Raw genomic sequence first — 17,246 nt, 5'->3', positions numbered from 1 at the left:
TTTTGCTTACATACCGAACATATAAGAATAAGTAAGAAACCTACTGATTTCTCACAAAACTTTTTTCATGAAAAACATTTTCCTTCATACACACCCTCAATTGCATTATTCTTAAGTAAATTACCATTAGAGACCATATATAAGCATAATTATTTAGGAAAGTAATGCACTTATCTAAAGTGTATTTGTAGTGTACATAATTTCTATTAGAGACTATTACAAGCATCATTAGATTTTTCTGGTAACATTTTTCTCCTATGAATACCTTGGAGAAGTGCATTTTGTAATGATGCTCACATGCATAGACAAAAGAAAACGCCTCTCATTAAGCAAGCGAACAACTTGTTCACTTGTAATAAATTTCGAAGCTCTGATACCTATAAATTAGATACGGAAAAGGGTCAAATATACCCCTGTACTATCAGAAAAGGGTTAAATATACCTCGTTATACTTTGGGTCCAAATATACCCTTTTCGTTATACTTTGAGTCCAAATATACCCCTCTATTATACTTTGAATCCAAATATACCATTCCTCCGTTAAAATTATCCAAGGTTGACATGAGATCTGACGTGACACTGAAAACTAGGTGAGATGGACACCACGTGGCATGCCACCTCACCGCCCAACCCATTTACCCCTCTCTTTCCCTTCTTCTTTCATCACTACCATCTCCTCCTCCTCCATAGCCTTTCCCACCATTAGCACCATCACACCACCATCTTCATTATCTAACAACCAAGCTAATAATATGTTTGAATTGTCATAACCAGTACTATGTATGACATAGTAATGGACACACAACACACAATCTTCTTACAAGAGTCCTCTTTTCCTAATAAATTAATGTCATATCTAGATCTTACATGACATTAAAAAAAAAACTTTACTTCGATATCGATCTAATATTATTTATGAAAGCTTACTTCGATATCGATCTAAGATTATTTAAGACAGCCTAATACGAAGGCAAATTAGTGAAATGTACATATATCTGGATTTTACAATTAAATTACTTGTCCTTTAGAAGTCACCAAAGAGCTATCAGGATTAAAAAATTGAAAAAAGAATTATAGGTGTGGTAGCCCCCACTAGATCTCATCAATTAAACTCAGCAAATTTTAATTTGTTGCAGCAATGGTTATGTTTATCACATGAAATGATGGACATGGCCCCTCTAATTAAGTGAAGATTTTGGTATAGGGGGAGATCAGCAAGTGTGGTGGTGCTAATGGTGGGAAAAGTTGTAGAGGGGGAGGAGATGGTAGTAGTGAAAAAAGAAGAGAAAGAGAGGGGTAAATGAGTTGGGCGGTGAGGTGGTGTCACGCCCCGAATCATGGCCTGGCATAACACGACACTCGATGCCTGACTGCATGTGACCGAGCTAACCACATGGCTTGCTGACTCAACATACGCATAAACTAATGCGGAATAATCGGTGAACATGCAAAATTTAAGTAAAACGTGGGGCCATAAATCTTAAGTCTGAAATATCATAATATCGTAATGCGAAATAGTCTGAATAAACATACTAATAACGAGGCCAAATGTCTAGATGACTCCGAATATCTGACATAATATAACTGACTAGTCTATAAAACCTCTAACATGAACATGAGTCTGCTAAACATAACTGCTGGGACAAGGCCCCCAGCATACCTTTAATGCATAATTAATAGGACATAGATAAATGACTAAACCCCGAAGAAGATGGGGCTCACCAAAAGCTGATACGTGGATGATCCTACTGAGCATATGCATCGTCCTGTAACTCCGTACCTGCATCGTGAAATGCAGGCCCCCGGGCAATAGAAAGGGGACGTCAGCACATTGAATGTACTGGTATGTAAAGCAACTGAATGAAATAAACATGGCACATAAAATAACATAATGTGGGCTGAAACTGAAACTAAAACCTGGCAAGTATAACATAACATGAGTAAAAACGTTTTAAGCGGGGAGCGCATAAGTATAACCGACAACATGAATCACCACGTGGGTACGTGGATTCTGGTACCTGACCCGACCAGCGGAGCTCTCATACCTTGCCAGGGGTATAAGATATAAACATGGCATGAAAGGATCCAATCAATATTAAGGAATCGTCTTAAACATGGGCGGAGCGATCCCTATCCTACGGTGGCTAACGTAGTTTCAGGCTATTTGAGCCTTCTCGGTAATCTGTGTAACTCCCAAAAACATAAACATGAAAATATGTGGCATCTGAGCCCATGGTTTTCCATAAACATGACTTGCATTATACATGGATATAGTTACATAATACACTTGCATGAAAACGTGTAAACATGTAAAGTGTTTCATGAAAATAAACATACACTACAAAAATAACGGAAGGATTACGGCGGTTTTTAATGGGTATAGCGGCGGTTTAAAACCGCCATAACCAGCTTAAATGGCGGTTTTCAATACCGCCGCAATCCTTGCCGCCATTAATCCTATTACCGCGGTTTTCGGAAAACCGCCATAATATGTATATTGCAGCGGTTTTTAACCACTGTTAGTGTTATGAAAAATTATGGCGGTTTCAAACCGCCATAATGCTGCTAAACAGTGCACTTTTTAATACTGCCATTTTGTTATTTTATTAAACAATATTTTGGCAGCTAGCCACCCTAAGCAGCTGACAATTCTGTATTGCCAAATTTAGATCCGATTTTTGCACCTTATGAAATCAAACACCATTCATAATAATTTCATCTTTTATGAAATCAAACACCATAATAATTTTAACACTTGAAAGGTTTAAATCAACAAAATATTCAATATCTAAAACAAAAGTATCCCAAAATTACATCCAAATTCAAGCTAGAGTTTCAAAGTTATTCATCAAAAATACCCAAAAAACATAGTTTTGATCCTAATGATGATTACTAATTGCCACTCGCTCTATCGCCGTAGTTGTTTTGATCCTAGATGATTACTAATTGTCGCTCGCTCTATCGCCGTAGTTACTTCTATCAGAGAATCTTCTTGGTCCAACTGGCGACCGAGCGCTTCCTGAATCCTGTGCCTGCTAAAAACAATATTCAAACTTTCAGCCAACAAGCACTAGAAGTCATCAAACAAGTGTTATCAAGTTCATAGCAGCTTTGGGACAGAACTGAAACTAACTGGAGAATGCACAGTAGCTACTTATTCAATCAAGAATCCATTTGTATATTAGTCAGAATTACAAATTAAATTTAAAATCAAACAAGCCAAGGATTATGTCAAAAATATATAACTTCTATTTTTGTAATAGATCACAACATACTTCTTACTTCTGTCACTACAAAAATATATAATCTTACCTAACACAAACTAGGTAAACATTATGAGTACTAAATCACCAGTAAAGTTTACATACTCCAGTGATTTTGTCAACATTACATGATTGTAAGGAACATATGGGTTGAGTCTCTCCTATCACCTTCACATTTGCCATGTGATTTTATTCTGCATTATTCATTTCTTTCCGAAGAATTAGAGATTTTCATAGTTTACATTCATATACATAGCTAAAAAACCAGAGAGCATTTAACCATAGCTTTCATGAAACTATCATTGGTAGGAAAGAAACACAAAATCAACAATTCCATCTACGGACAGAAATATGAGGTCCATATCAGAAGGGTCCACATACAGTACCTAAACAGAAAATTGAGCCATTAATTGCCTATCATCATTCAAATACTGAAACATAGAAAAAATCCTAATACAGGAAGATTTACACATGGATTCATCAGGTTATAAGAATCTGTAACCACAAAATACGCAAACACTTTCAGCTCATTACAGCTAATACCAATAAATGGGCAACAAACAGAAACGCTAAATGCAACACAATACATAGCTTAGCAACATTTAAATCTACACAACAGTTGGTGAGCTAATATTGCACAAAATCATCACAGGCACGCAACATTTTTTAGCTTCCTTCGGAAATACATGCAATTTGCTTTATTATGCATTAAGAACATGCAATGTGGATTCATTTGCCTCATACTTTCAACACATCTAAGATACACACGAGGTTATATCAACACTAGCAGTAAAAATAGTAGAATTGACCACACAACAAAACTGGCAAAAGCTGAAATTACCGAATATACACAACTGTAACTCTTTCCTTAGATTGTCTGCTCAACTCTAACTTCACCAGCAGGTTTTGATGCCTTGGCTACCTATATGATATTTAGGTTAATATTAGCTACAAAAGTAATTACATACAATCCAAATACAAGACAAAACAACAAAAATTAAAGCAAATATCAACAAAATTAAAATAGCAAAAAGTAGATCGAAAACTAAAAGAAAGGAAATGAACACACAGACTGCTAATCGTTTACCAGGAAGTGAAATTGACTGCTCGTAGCAACAAATTCACACTTAGAACAGTAAAATCACTACACAGAAACTGAAATTTCAAAATTATAGGAAATTCCTTTCATGCATGAACCCTAAAAATCGATTTAGCAGAGGAATCTATTATTTTGCTAAAAACCTGTAGCATTCAGGAGAGGAATTCCGTTATTTTACCAACTTTAGCAAATCGATTCCAGAGAAAAAAAAATCAACATACACGAAGAGAGAGAGTGAAGAGTAAGATGCAAAACAACCTGTAATTGTATGTGTTGAGAGGTAAGATGCGAAACAACCGAGAATTTTGAGAGAGCATGAAGAGAGAGAGTGAGAGTGAGAGAGAGACAGTGAAGAGTGAAGAGTGAAGAGCTGTGCCAATTTTGTTTCAAAGTTCTCGAAGAATCGGAATAAAATGCACTATTAGGGCTAATTGTTTTTTAAAAAAAATAAAATAAATATATATATATATATATAGCTGCGGTTTGAACCGCCGTTATATTAATAAAATGCCGTTATTTAAAAAAAAAATTATGGCGTCACTGAAACCGCAGTATCATATTACATTTTACGGCGGTTTTAAAATACACCGCCGTAAAATCTCATTTTTTTTGTAGTGATAGTAATTAATAACTTGCATGTAAGAACATATGGAATGCAAAGTATGGGGTTTCATAGATTACGGACAGATTCTCAATAACCAAAATGGAATATCAAGAATACAATAACGAACTATTCATAGAAACATGGTATATCATAGTATATAGACTTAGAGCCCGTTTGGATTGGCTTATAAGTTGCTTATAAGCTGTTTTCAGCTTTTTTGAGTGTTTGGCTAGCCAGCTTAAAGTCATTTTGTGCTTAAAATAAGCTCAAAAAAATAATTGGGCCCGTTTGACTTAGCTTATCTAAAGCAGCTTATAAGTTGTATGCAGCTTATAAGGTGCTTAAAATAAGCCCATCCAAACAGGCTCTTAGCATTATCATGAACATATCTAGATTCCTAGTTTTCGTATAATCTCATACTATCATGGAAGAACGTGGCGTGGGAAAGAACAATGACATTCCCACACGTAGATAGAAACTCTACATACCTGGTACGCTCCAAACTTGTAGTAAAAATCTGAACTTTGAAGAAGAATCCCAAAGCTTAGTCTTGAATTCCCTTTAATTGGGTTTTCTTGAAAACCCTAGGTTAAGAACAATTAATTCTCGCTTAATGTTCATAGATATATGTTAGAATCCATTGGAATAGGTTAGGGTTGCTTACCTTAGTGTTTTTGGTAGTGGAGAAGAAGAGCAGGTCGTCCTAGGGCTTGGAATTCAAAAAATAATAAAATAAAGCTGAGTCTGCGTATTTATACTGTTCACTGAAGCGGACAAATACGGATGCCAAGTACGTCCCGTACTTTGAAGTATGGGCCGCACCTTGTGGCCCGTGCCTGAAATGTCAATTTCCAGTGAGCATCTAATTTCCATGGTGAAGTACGAACATCGAGTACGCCCCGTACTTTGAAGTACAGGCCGTACTTGGATGCCAATTTCCAGTGGCTTCGGTAATTTTCCATCGAGGTTCGCCCTACCATGTACGTCTCGTACCTTGAAGTGCGGGCCGTACTTGGGTTGTAAAAATGTAATTTCACCGTGATGAAGAAATTTTCGAGTTCCAGTACTTCCATCTTGGTTTCTAAGCCCCAAATGATGAATGTAGCCTAGTTTAAGGTACGAGGTGTTACAGGTGGCATGTCATGTGGTGTCCACCTCATCGAGTTGTCAGTGTCACGCCAGATCTCATGTCCACCTTGGACAATTTTAACAGAGGAAGGATATATTTGGACCCAAAGTATAACAGAGGGGTATATTTGGACTCAAAGTATAACGGGAAGGGTATATTTGGACCCAAAGTATAACGGGAAGGGTATATTTGGACCCTAAGTATAACGAAGGGAATATTTATTCCTTTTTTGATAGTACAGGGGTATGTTTGACCCTTTTCCGAATTAAATAAGGGGAAAAGAGTAAGATTTGCTTGCGTACTATGACAAATAAGTTATATTTGCCCTTCGTTATACCTTTTTGATGTATTTGCCCTTGTCATCCAACTTTAGTGCCATAGTTGCCCTGTACTACATTTTCGGGCCATATTTACCCTACATCAGTTAAATTCCCGTGTCTCCATTTATTTCCTACGTGGCGCCTATGTGGAATTTTTTTAAAAATAAACTCATCTAACGCCAGCCCGCTCCCCCCCCCCCCCCCCCTGCCCATCTCTTTCTCTGTTCAAAGTAATAGGTAATTAAGACTAAGCTAATTACAGTTCTAATTGCTTGTTCTCTTCGTTTTTCTTGTTTTGTTTGTTTTATTCTTTTTGGATCAATGTTCAAAAAAATTGTTAAGGTTGGTTGGGGGGGGGGGGGGGGGTTGGTTTAGTTTTGCTTATTTTTTTTTTAAAAATCCACATAGGCGCCACGCAAGAAAATAAAGTCGGGGACAAAGAAATTTAATAGACGGAGGGTAAATATGACCTAAAAACAGAGTACATGGACAAATATGCCCCTAAAGTTGGATGACAAGAGAAAATATATCAAAAAAGTACAACAAAGGGAAAATATAACTTATTTGTGAGAGTACATGGACAAATCTGAAACATCTTTTTGGCTAAGCTTATAAACATTTTTTGTTTACGTATTGGGTGAACATCGAAAGTGTTTTTGATTTCGGTGGTGACCTAGATAGTTTGTGCGCATCTTGATTATTTTACGAAGTACCTATTACTTCTCACCAGCAAAAAATTATATCAAATAACGCTACCCAACATGGTTTAAGCAATCTTTTCTTAAAAAAAAAAACATTATTTTGTCAATTTTAGGACTAATTTCACTTTGTTTACCATTTCTTAGTATGATGCTTTTATTGGATAATTTCTAGAGGTTACGTTGTTGAAGATTTACAAATATAGTATATTAATTTCTAGTCTAAATTATTTGGCCTGCTTTTATATTATTTTAAAAAAATTGGGGAAAATAAAATAGTGTAATAACTCGGCAGACAAATAGCATGCGTACGATCAATGATGATATCATTTTGTAAATAATTTTTAAAAGAATCAAGACAAAATACATATCTAGTGCTAATATAGAAGAGTTTTTCTCAACTAAACATACAACTTACTCCAATAGATAGTCACTTCTTAAATAAAATTAATAGGAGATTTCTATAGTTGGTGATGTTTGATATAACTTGTCTAGCACTACAAGAAAGTATAGAAATGACAACAAAAAAATTTATATTCAGCAACAACTTAGTTTTACTATTGGCAAATGATTTTTTTTTTTTTGCCAAAGAATTTAATTTTGTTGTTATAGTATTGATTATTGTTGCAAAAAGTACATTTGGCAACAAAAACAAAAGTTGTTGCACGTTGTTGCAATAACAGCCGTTGGAAAAAGTTCATGCACAAAATATATTTTTTTGTTGCCAAAAGTAGTTTTTTTCAATAATAATCAATCTATGGTAACCAAAAAAATTTCGTCGCCAAATATATTTTTTCTTGTAGTGTGGAATAATAGTCATCATCTTAAATTTATTTGAGGCCAATTTCACACGTTAACTTTTTGTCACTCAGATGCATTATTGCAATAATGCCTTGTGCAACCATTTAAAAAAATATGTATGAATTAGAAAGGAAAATGAAGGAGAGATACCATAAATAACTAATCCAACATACTATTTTTTAGAAAGTATAAATATTATTTTCAATTAACTGCAACCTCAGGAATAACAACTCAAAATTGTTCAATTATGTATTAATATGTTCTTGAGACGAATGGCAATACCCTTCCAATTGAACTTGATTGTTTTAAAAGTATTTTTTTTGCATAAACAAGGGACGAATTATAGAAATAGAAAAAAGAATGAATTATGGAAATAGAGTACAAGGAGAAGGCAGTCTCACTGCTTGGCCATGAATATAAAAGGCCCACACGTGATGGGGCGTGCTTCCTGTGCTGAAGATAATTAAGTAAATAAAAATATGTTGTCATGTTCCATAAAGACATATGCGACTAACACCCAATTTTGCCATCCTACTGACTCGAAACATAACTTAAACATATAAAGCACCATCTTAAAAGATGATTGTGCGCTGCAGGACAATCGCACGTCTGGGATTACAATGCCACACTTCTGTAAAATAGTGATAATTTTTCGTATAAAACACAGACTGACAAGTGATTTGAATTGTTGGAAATTAACTAGACTTTAAGACTAAAATTTTAGACAAGCCATAAGATTGGACTCAACCTAGCTCAATTATTGCCTAAGCGAATGTAAGTCACATTGTTGATTTGTTGGTGATTCAGCTCTATATATATCCGCATTCATGAGTAAATCTCCATCCGACAAAACTAAAAGAACCACTCAATATATACACACTTCAATAAAATGTCAACATCTCAAACTTCTCCACAAAGTCCTCCCAAGTATTTACGAGAGGGTGAACTTAGTGAAGAATGTAAGCAATTGCTCTTAACTTTACCAAAAGAAAGAGGATGGCTTGCATCGCATATGTACAATTGCCAAGGTTTTTGGTTAGCACCAAGACAACTAGTGATATAATTCTTGTTACAACTCCTAAATCAGGAACCACTTGATTAAAATCACTTTAATTTGCACTTGTAAATCAAATCAAAAATCCTATTTTAAAAAAAAAAAAAAATCATCCTTTACTTGTCAAGAACCCTCACGATCTTGTTCCATTCTTGGAACTTAAACTCTACATTGATGGACAAGTCCCTAATTTTTCATTTTTCATCCTTCTCTGCACCAAGACTTTTGTCAACCCATTTGCCCTATGCTTCATTACCAAGATCTGTCCAAGATTCAAGAAACAAACTAGTTTATTTATGTAGGATCTGTCCAAGATTCAAGAAACAAACTAGTTTATTTATGTAGGAATCCCGGGGACACTTTTGTTTCTTTACTTCATTACGTAAATAGTTTGAGAATCGAAAACATGGGCACCAATTCTATCAAAGAAATGCTTGATTTTTTTTTTTTGTAAGGGAGTGAGCGTTTATGGCCCATTTTGGAACCACGTTTTAGATTATTGGAAAGAAAGCATAGAAAACCTAAGAAAGTACTTTGTGTGATGTATGAAGAAATTAAAGAGCAACTCAAAATTCAACTTAAACGCTTAGCTGAATTCTTGGAATGTCCATTTTCTATAGAGGAAGAAAACTTTGGAGCGGTGGATGAAATATTAAGAATGTGTAGCTTTCAGAATTTGAGCAATTTGGAGGTGAATTTAAATGGGAGATTGTCGTCTGGAATAAAAAATAAAGCATTCTTTCGCAGAGGGAAAGTTGGAGATTGGAAGAATTACTTCGCTATAGAGATGACTGAGAAACTCGATCATATCATAACTTATTTTGGTGTTTAAAGGCGTCAGTGTTCAATTCGGGAGAAATAGATTTTTGACCCTTTACAAACTTTTTTTAGTTTTATAACCTTTTTACAAAATATCTTTATTTCTTATACATAAGAAATCTGAAGAAAAAAAATACATAAGAGACATTTTCTTCTATTAAAATTGCAAGAGGCCAAGAGATCTAATTTTCTCGTTCAATTATTCTAGCTAGTTCAAATCCAACAAGCTAATTATAGGACGCAACTGATAGGCTTCTCCTTTTGTCGCTATCTATTTTTTTTTGCTCTTGCAAAAAATAGACTTTACCTTTAATCTTTTATAGAGATTTGGAATTCGGTATTGAGCCAATCCTTAATTCATTTAGTCACTTCCGTAATCACACCCAAAAAAAAAAAACTGAAATTGAACTGATTCGATCTTCTTGGCTTTGAATATCGTGATTGCTTAAAAAAAATGTTGGAAAACATTCGAATGGTAATACTTACGTTAAAGGAGGAAAATATAATTTTCACCAAAGAAGAAAGCTACGCATAAGTTACCAAGTCTATTATTATATTAATATTACTACAACAAGCTTGTTGGTGTAGTGTAGTGGTTATCATGTCAGTTTTACACTACTCAAGGTCCCAGTTCGATCCTGGGCATCAACATTTTACCAGATGTGCTCTGCTTTTATTAGAAAAAACTTTATTTTTATGAACATTACCTTTTTTTCAGACAGAAATGCATGCTTCCAATCTTCCATCCACTAGTCGGATTTTTTTTCTCGATTTAACTCAAATTATCGGTTTGGTGCAGTTTATTGATTTTCTTTGTACACCCCTAGCTTTGAGCTTTAATATAGCTTGTGGTCTGGGCCGAGTATTAACAGGCTTAGAAGTGGGTCATTGTTGTCCCTATTTTGTGCTGGTCTTTAATAAGGTGTTTATGGGCGTCAGTGTACAATTATTCTAGCTAGTTGACAATTGGATAATTGTATGGAGCAAATAACAGGACGTAATTGATAGGCTTCTCCTATTGTCACTATCTTCTTTTTTTTTTGGGCAAAATATAGACCTTACCTTTAGAGCCAGTTTGGATTGGCTTATTTTAAGTGCTTTTAAGTCATTTTGTAATATTTGAATAAAGTAAAAAAGTGTTTTGTTTTTAAACACTTGTTTTGAAGAGAAATAACCAAAATAAGTCAAAAGTCAAAAGCTACAATTTCTAATTTATGGCTTATGCTTAAAAGTCACTTAAAATAAGCTCATCCAAACGGGCTCTTAGAGATTTGGAATTCGGTATTGAGTCAATCCTTAAATTCATTTAGTCACTTCCGTAATCATAAAAAAAAAAAAAAAAAAAAAATCTTAATCTAATTGAATTGATTCGATCTCCAGCTTGACTTTGAATATCTTTATCGTTTCAAAACAAAAAAAAAAATGTGGGAAAACATTCTAAAGGTAATACTTGAACGTTAAAGGAGTTAAAATATAATTTGTAAAATTTACTTGGCATAGCTTACATTATTACCTATTTATGGAACATAACTAAACTTTACAATAATTATATTTAGTAGCTAAAATATAACATATTTACTTCCAATAGCTACTACTTTTTTATCACTCATCTGATAACTTCCCACACCCCTAAATTTAAGCAAAAAAAAAAAAAAAAGTCCCTCTCTCTTATCCCCCTAAATACATGCCATTATGCCCAATATCCCTTAATTTCCTCCAATTTCAAATCAGTTTTACAATAGTTCATCTTCCTTGTTTATCTCTAATTAACTACCCATTAATTTCACTCATAATTCAAATCTAATTCCCAAAAAAGGTAAGATTCTATACTGATTTTTACGTTTCACCATGTATTTAACCTATATATTTATGTTGTATTTTCAGTATATTTCAGTTCGTTTGTATTTTTTAGTTCAGTTATTACAGATCTGTGACTTAACCAGATCTATATTTTATGTGCATTTTAAGTATATTTTGTATTGTTTATTTTTTTCACATGTTTCTTCAGTTAATTCGTGTTTATTGTTCTTCACCATAATTGTAATTTTTTGTAGTATATTTAACCATTTAAATACAGTCGAAACATACAACAAATATAACTTAGATATATTCCATAAGTCCACTTTTAATGTACAGTGTGTTACAGAAGTTAAAATTTCATCTAAATACACTCCCAATATATGTAAAATATATATGAAATATAATTAACAGTAAACCAGAATAAGTAGTATCTAACAGATCAGTCAAAATGCAACTAAAATATAGCCAAAATATATGCGAAATACAGCTATTAAAACATAAATCCAAAACAAAAGGTCAAATCAGTTTATTAGAGTAGACTTTTCAAATCTTAGTAAACCACCAATATAACATAACATCTTGTTAGCTGTTTGAATGAGATATGAGATCAAATATGGAATGAGAGGATATTTGCGTGAATCATGAAACAAACTGTTTTAATTTAAATTGGAATAGATTTTGTTTCCATAAATATAGCACTTTCAGTTTTCTCAGCGTGTGTATTTCCGTTATGTTTATCTTATATTTAAATCGACGCGTCTACTAGCTAAATATAGGGTCCTCCAGCTACGAATTGTAAATGTAGAACATGTAGTTATAGGTTGTTAGAAGGAGCCAAAAGGTAGTTGTTTGTGAAAATTTTACATATAATTTTCACCAAAGAAGAAAGTTATGCATAAGTTAACGTCTTAAATTAATAACATTATCCTCAGAAACTTTAACAAGCTTGTTGGTTTGGTGTAGTGGTTATCACGTCAGTCTTACACACTGAGGTCCTCAGTTCAATCCTGGGCATCAATAATTTTACCAAATGTTTTTATCGATTAATCCTTCTTCTTCTTTTTTTTTTTTCGCAACGAAAATGCATGCTTCTACTACTATATATACGTGCTATTTCTCTCTTAATTTTGTAACACTTCGGTGCTTACTAAATTTTACCAAATGTTTTTATCGATTAATCCTTCTTCTTTTTTTTTTTTTTTCGCAACGAAAATGCATGCTTCTACTACTATATATACGTGCTATTTCTCTCTTAATTTTGTAACACTTCGGTGCTTACTACTTGCTTCATTACTAAAATGGAGAGGAGCTCCATCCCTGAATATTAACATAGATAATTTTTTTTTTAAATTAAGTACATTTATTTTAACGTACTGCGCTCAAAAAGAGAACGAGCTTGCTGGCTGACCACTGTCGTTCCGTTCTCGAGAAAGGATGATGTGCTTAGTTTTTGTCTTTATAGCAGGAGTATGTACTTCTTTTGAGTTTAACTTTTATTCTTTTACCGTGTATAGTTGAGGTAAATGTGACCTGCAATGACAACTGGTAACTACCTATAAATTTAATTTGGCAACATAAGAGTAAAAACCGAAAACCATTCGAAATTAGTTAAAATATGCTAACAATGTAAAATATATATATATATATATATATATATATATATATATATATATATATATATATATATATATATATATATATATATATATATATATATATATATATATATATATATCAGTGTATGTAAAGAGGAAAATAAGAAAGAAACAAAGGAAAAAGGATATGAAAATCCTATTACTTCGTTTTCGTTACTGTTTTGAACTTTAATATGAATTGGATCTTATATATATCGTAGAATGAAGTACCGCATGGGTGGATATATATATGTGAATTCAAATCTGTCGAATCACTTATGTTATGATCTTCTACATCCTGGGTCTTCCCGTTCCGTCATCTGGCTTATGTTCTTCATGTAGCATTCAGACCGAATGACTCTATGAAATTACGTCGATACTTCCACATATTATGGGTAACGTAGGAGACATCTTGAAAATCTTGGAAGATCCATAGAAACATACTTTCTTTTTGTAATGGGATCAAAGCATTTTGTGATGTCGGATAACCAGTCACGGTTTCCCCTTCAAATGGACTGGTCTCTAATTTTTGCCCTTGAAAATCAAACTTATGCCTAGTGGGACATAAGTTCTTTAAAGGCATGTGGCATAACTTATGAGATATTATAATGAAAAAATATAAACTTATGTCCCACGAAAAACTGTTCGCATTGAGGGACAAAATTAAAGACCATCACAAAATAAGGATAAAGTGCAAATGACCCCTTTAAGATAGCTTGTTGTCTGGGCCGAGAATTAACAGGCTTACAAGTTGCAACAAATTTACGAGGTTGAGGGCCCATGGTAATTGGCACCATTTGGATTCTTTTTTTTTTTTTTGCGCGGATTGTCCTTCATTTGGATTCTAAACCTATTTTCGTTTCTTCTAATTTTGAAGTTTATACTTTATACTACTACTTTACCAATAACTTATCATAATTATTAAGTTTTCAAAAAGTTGCATGTCAAACTTTCAAATAATAAGTGATATTTATATTAAGGCAGTGGTCATTAGTGCCCCCTCTGCGTCAAAATCTTGGGTCCGCCTCTGTGTGTAATACACTCGTGAGTGACGTGGCATAATGACTAATTAAAAGAGGACACGTGGCATTTAGTGCAAAATAATAATTTTAAAATAAATTATAAGAAAAAACTAGTTAATATAAAAAATAAATTTTGAGTAAAAACTAATATTTCAAAAAAGAAAAATCTATTTTCTAAACGTCCCTACACATTATTAACAGAAAATACGCATTTACTAACTGGAAAAATCTAGAAATCATGTTTTTGGTGTTCACCATCTTCATGTGTGTTCTTGTTCCAACCACGATTTCAATCCAAAATTTCAAGAAAAACTCCTCATAATTTTGTTATAACTTCATCTAAAGATTCCTCACGAAGACCCGAAGACAACCCCAACATTAATTTTTCAAAAATTTTTCAAATAAATTTACCCATTTTAAATCTTCAAGCTTTCTAAAGAATCCATTAATGGTGTTTTGATGATCTCCTTTGATTTTCTTTTCTTTTTATTAGGAGAGAGAGAAAGAAATTGGGTTTGTTTATGATAAAAAATCGTATCAAAAAGGTAATAATAGTGGCAACAGTGAAGGTGAGGAAAGAAGATAAAACACATAATTTTAAAACCTCCATTGAAGGAGTTTAAGCCTGGGAAATGGGTGGGAAACAAGGGGAAGAAGAAGAGAAAAAATAAGATAAAATAAAAATTGACTAAATAAAGCCGTTAACGCGCCACTAATGAGAGTATCACACTCACTATGTCAAGTCAACGAAAAGTGTCTAAATGGCACTGTCGGGTCCTATCATAGTTGTCTAAATGAAACAAGGCTTATTTGAGGTGTTTAAGTAAAATACCTTGGCGACCACAAGGGGCCCCCGATGGCTTTTGCCTTATTTTATTATTATCATCATAATCATTATCGTAATTATCGTCACTTTTTGCATGTCGAGTGGGTTCTAACTACTCCCTCCGTTCACTTTTACTTGTCCATTATGGACTTTACACACTTTTAAGAAATAATAAATGAAGTGCTTAATTTACCATGATACCCATATTAATTGATGTATAATTGCATTGAATTTGGAAAATAATTTGGAATGAGTAATTAATGCTAAGGGAAAAATAGGAAAAATAAATTATTTTTCTCTTGATATGTCAAAGTGGACAAGTATAATTGAAAAGTTATATTTGGAATAGTCAACAAGTAAAAGTGCTAAATCGAGACAGATCATTATCTTAATTACCTTTGCATTGAATAGTGGGTGCTCTTTAACTAATTTAGGAAGTGCCAAATAGAGATTTAAACGATCTACACCTTAGCACCACGCGTAGAAGCACCTAAAATGAGTTTGTTACTCAATTATTAGAAATTATTTAGTAAAATCACTCTTCTAAAATTATTTTCAAAAAATTACTCTGATCAGTTTTATGGGTGATTCGGCACTCAATTCTTGGTTTGGTATTTATAGGTCCTTGTGGACTCAAATAATCCCAAAATCAAAAAGGAAATCCGACTCCCGTCAATGCCGTTGTCATTATTGTAGTACTCTTTAAGGGTTTGGTGTAAAATAACTCTAGAAAAGTGACTTTTATATGACAAAATAAAAAAAGATTACTACATAATTTTTAATGATTGAGCGACTATATGAATATCTACATCCAACATAGCACCAGGACTACAATAGAACTTCTCTAATCAGCTCATGTTACATTAATCTCAAACACAACTACTCCAACATTGACTTTCAGAATAAATAATTGCATTCAACTGGCATAAAGCTTATTAACGCTAAATCAAGTGTACAAAAACTTTAATCCAGATCCTTGGAACTTTTGCTCAATAACATGATTGAGTTTTCTCTATTGTGAAATAATTCTTCCAATCTCCAACTTCCCCTTTACGAAAAAACAATTTTTTTTCCAGTCCAGTTGACAATTTCCCATTTATATTCACCTCCAAATTGCTTAAATTCTCAAAGCTGCAAATTCTTAATATTTCATCCACCACTTCACAATTTTCTTCCTCTATAGAAAATGGACATTCCAAGAATTTCAGCTAAGCGTTTAAGCTGAATTTTTGGTTGGTCTTTAATTTCTTCATACATCAAAAAATGTACTTTATGAGGCTTTTTTATGCTTTCTTTCCAATAATCCAACACGTGATTCCAAAACGGACCATGAAGGCTCACACCCTTACAAAAAAGATCAAACATTTCTTCAATGGAATTGGTATCTAAATAACCAAGTCTTAAACTGTTTGAGAAATGCCACATCGAAATAAAAGTGTCCCTAGGATTCCTACATAAGTAAACAAGTTTGGTTCTTGAATCTTGCACTGATTTTGGTAAAGAAGCATAAGGTAAATGAGTTGGCAAGAGTCTGGGTGAAGCAAAGGATGAAAAATTAGGGACTTGACCATCAACATAGGGTCTACGTTCCAAAAATGGAACAAGATCATGAGGGTTTTGGACAAGTAAAGGGTGAAGTTATTTAAAAATAGGATGTTTCATTCGATTCACTAGAGAAAATAAAAGTGATTTTAACCAAGTGGTTCCTGATTTAGGAGTTGTAACAAGAATGATATCACTATCTTGATCGTGGAATTGTTGTTGACATGCAATCACACCTTGAATTACTCTTGGCGATGTCCAAAAACCTTGATAATTGTAGCTATATGATTCAATCCATCCTTTTTCTTTGGGTAGGATAGAGAGCAATTTCTTACACCCTTCATTTAGGTCATCTTCTTGTAAATATTTGGGAGAAAGTGGTTGAGAAGTTTGAGATATTGTCATGGTTTTGAGGATTGAGTGTTGAATTATCTACATTAAGATATTCTCGATACGGTGAATACGTAAGAGAAACTCTGAATATATGAAATATTATAAGGAATATTCTACATTTAGTGTAGAATATTGTGTAGCATTGAATGTAGAATATTATGTAGGATTTACATTTTTAGTGTAGGATATTTTGTTTCCTTTCACCTCTTATTTCTCTTGTGTATAAATAGCAATGTATTCTG

The 17,246-nt window shown here is 33.3% G+C and overlaps 2 pseudogenes; one reads left to right on the top strand and one right to left on the bottom strand.

Annotated features, from left to right (window-relative positions):
• Window positions 1-8,803: 8,803 nt before the first annotated feature.
• LOC132639927 (cytosolic sulfotransferase 12-like) lies at window positions 8,804-9,800 on the top strand (annotated as a pseudogene).
• Window positions 9,801-16,015: 6,215 nt separating this feature from the next.
• On the bottom strand, window positions 16,016-17,016 carry LOC132639926 (cytosolic sulfotransferase 12-like; annotated as a pseudogene).
• Between the last annotated feature and the right edge of the window lie 230 nt (window positions 17,017-17,246).

This window comes from Lycium barbarum, chromosome 5 (assembly GCF_019175385.1).
Source record: "Lycium barbarum isolate Lr01 chromosome 5, ASM1917538v2, whole genome shotgun sequence".
Classification (NCBI taxonomy): domain Eukaryota; kingdom Viridiplantae; phylum Streptophyta; class Magnoliopsida; order Solanales; family Solanaceae; genus Lycium; species Lycium barbarum.
Note: the sequence above shows the minus strand (reverse complement) of the source record. Positions and strands in the feature narration are given on the sequence as shown.